Below are 3,485 nucleotides of genomic sequence, written 5' to 3' on the forward strand. Positions count from 1 at the left end.
GGATGCTATTTTGGCAGCGTGTTGGACTCATTAGGTGGGAGTGCCAGTGCCTGAAAAGGGTGGGAAACAGTAAAGAGACAGGTCCTCAGTACCTCCCTTTGATTTCTCTGATAACATGAAAGGCAGCCTATGCCACTGTTCTGGTACAGTGACATTAAAAAAATCAAAAAAGAAATGGAAATCATTGACCATAGAGGAGATCCCTGCAATTTGGCTGTGCTCCTGATCCACAAAGCTACTTTTCTGGTTTTTCCATTAGCCCAGCTGCAATATGTGCAGAGGCAGATTATGTATCAGGCCAAAATATTAACGTTCAGAGCATTAATGCTTTGGAGCCTTTAAAATGAAGAGCACTAACAGAAAAATCTTTTCAATCCTTTCATATAAAATCCCATCATTCTGAACTGACAAAAATAAATGCAGTGAACTTTCAGTGATATTGCACCATATAAAAAGGTTATTAAAAATGTATTTGAAAGACTAGCTTTGTCAATACTAATGCACTGAAGAAAGGGAGGGCTTCCACTTCAGGCACTGATGTACAGACTTAGGGAGGGAGTGATTACTGCAATAACAGATTCTGGTAGCTTTAAGTTAGACAGCATTTTTAGACTTCATATGCAAAGAATCACCTTCAGTTATAAAAAGATTAGCTACTTAGTAATATGGAGGTGAAATAAGAATATGTGTTTAAAGAAATTCTGCCAAGTAGATATTGGTTTGGCTCTGAAAATGTGTTTGAAAGATGGGGTGGGAGAGATAAAAGATAGCAGTGTAGAGAAATAGAAGAGTACTGGTAGTAATGTAAATGATTTATTGGTTTATTTGTTGATTCTTATTTCCATAGTAATCAGAAGGGTTTTTTGAGATGATCTGTACATTCCCTAAAGTGATATGAACATAGCAACGAAGTGCCAGCTTTAAAGCACAATTGCCTCCACTTTGCGAACTGCGTCCATTCTCTTATCTTGAACTCAGTCACCTCTGACCTTCCCACTCAATTTTGGACTAAATAACTATTTGATCAAGATTCAGTAGTACTACAATGGGGTTTTGGTCCCTGTTTTCCAAGAGCAAATGAAAACCAGTCAATCTTGTTTCATAGATGTAAATGAGCCTAGAACTAAACAATAACAGACAGAAAAAGCCAGTATTTCAAACCTTTACATCCAGTCATTTAAGATGATTATAAGAGGAGTAAGAATTTATTTTAAATTATAATTGTGGGGATTTTTTGATAATGCCCCCTCTGAAGAATACAAAAAACATTCTACTCCTCCCATCGGTACGTGCTGCCACTTCCAGTTTTGTTCTCCTCAAGTATCACAACTGGTGCATTTCTTTTGGTGTTCAGAGAAGATGAACATCTGTGACTCCAGGAGTCAGTTCCTGATGAAGTGAGAAGGTAAGTGCCAACTGCCTCAGCTGTGCTGACAGCCCTCACACAGGTTTGGTACAATCCTGCCTTTCTGAGCCTCAGCTCCTAAGGGAGCTGTGTTCTGTATTGCTTTCTTTTCAGTGCACAGTAGTCTCCTTTTCCCAGGTTAATTGAATTAATGCAATGCCCATTAGCTCTTGAGGCCTGTGTGTCTTAAGGATGCAAGGCTTTTAACTAATAAACCCAGTACAACTGTTCTTGTTCAAAGAGGGTCCCTTTGAACTACAGCTGGAATGTCTGGCAGCTCCTGCCCTAGTGGTGAAAGGTCCATCCCCATCAGGACTTAAAAAACCTTTCTGAAATATTTTCTGGCTGTTCTGCCTTAGCAGTGATGTGAGGTAACAGAAGAAAACAACAAATGTTTAAGAGAACAGTATAGTAACATGTAACAAGTTTTCATAAATTATATTTTTTTTTGGTTTGGGGCTTTTGGGGTGTTTGGGGCTTTTTAAAAATAATATTTAAATATGTTCTGGACTTCTGTGCTCTAATGCACTTGCACGACAGTCTCCAGTAGGGATTTCATTGACTTTTCCAAGTTCATAGATGGGCATGTGGTAACTCAGGCTGAGCATGAAAAATGGCATGGGGGAAAAAAATTGCATGCATGATCTTTTGCAAGGCAATGGCATTTTTCTGTTTTCCAGGGTGTGACAACTAATCATGACAATATTATCTTAACAACAAATAATCTGTAGACCTACAGTTTGCTACAATGCAGTGCTCTTAAACTTCCACTGCATTACACATGTGCAGATAGGACACACACACCATCTAGAAAAGCTTTAAAGCTGCCACCAGCAGTCATCACAGTTTTGAAGACTGAAAAATCTGCAACCTGGCTTAGTTTCAAGCAAATCTCAGAGGAGACATGTCCTGAAATAACACAGCAAATAATGTATGATTAATACATCCATATGTAATTTTAGCACAAATATCTTGGTCATGATGACTAGAAATAGAACTTGCACTTTCTTGTTATGTCCAGAGTAGAGATTTGAGATTAAGTGCTTAGTGGATCCAAACACTTAATCTTCACTGAATATTCTCCCAATGCTTCAAATATACATGCATGCAGTGAGTATCATTCAACAGAGAAAATGGACTTGCCCCCCATTCTGTTGACTGTATCTACTATCCAGCTGCTGCATGGAGCTTTGTTTTATGAGTCAGCAATAATTTTTTAGTGTTTATTTCAAATTTCACTGACATAATTTATTAAAAACTATCAGAGGGTTAATGTGAGAAGATACTTTGAAGGAAAAAATCTTTGGGGAGAAATCACATATTAACACATCTAGTGCCCAGGATACTGCAGACCCTGATGCTGCTGTGGACTTTGAGATTTAATTCCATAGTGCAACATTCCTTGTTTCAAGATTTTGTTAAGCCAAGCCAGGTTTACGAGCTCCCCCATTGCATCCCTTTCCCATCCGCTGATCCAAGTCTGAATTCTATATAAAGAGATATTAGTACAGAATGAAGACAGGGCCCTGAATAGAGCTTTCTGAAAGGCATATGGCTGCAGTAATTTTATTTACCATGAAGTAAAAAAAAATGTTCAGGCCATTCATAAGTTATCACAGACCTCTTGCTAATGTGTGCTGTTAGCAGCGATGATACCAGCACCAGCAGTGCACACCAGCATACACTTAGATGGATCCAACAGCGGGGCTGCCTTCCACCTTTTAGCTGTTAGCTGAAGCTTCCGAGCTCTATAACCTCTGTTAAAAGTTGATCTGCAGGCACCAGGTGAGAGAATTACCTAGAAATCCTCTCTCGGGTCCATGCTCAGCGCTGCAAGGCATCACTCAACAAGTGATGCTCAGAGGCCCCGGGCAGCACCTCTGCCCCGCAGCAGCCTTGCTGAAACATCCCAAGAACACCCAACCTTTGCTGTGGTAACCCTTTGTTACGACAGGGTTTTTTTACTCCTAGCCGGTACAGATCCACATAGAGGGGCGGGCGGGATCCCCCGGGGAGAGGGCACAAACAGGGCGTCGGGCGGGATCCCCCGGGGAGAGGGCACAAACGGGGCGACGGGCGG

This window comes from Geospiza fortis, unplaced genomic scaffold (assembly GCF_000277835.1).
Source record: "Geospiza fortis unplaced genomic scaffold, GeoFor_1.0 scaffold54, whole genome shotgun sequence".
NCBI lineage: Eukaryota > Metazoa > Chordata > Aves > Passeriformes > Thraupidae > Geospiza > Geospiza fortis.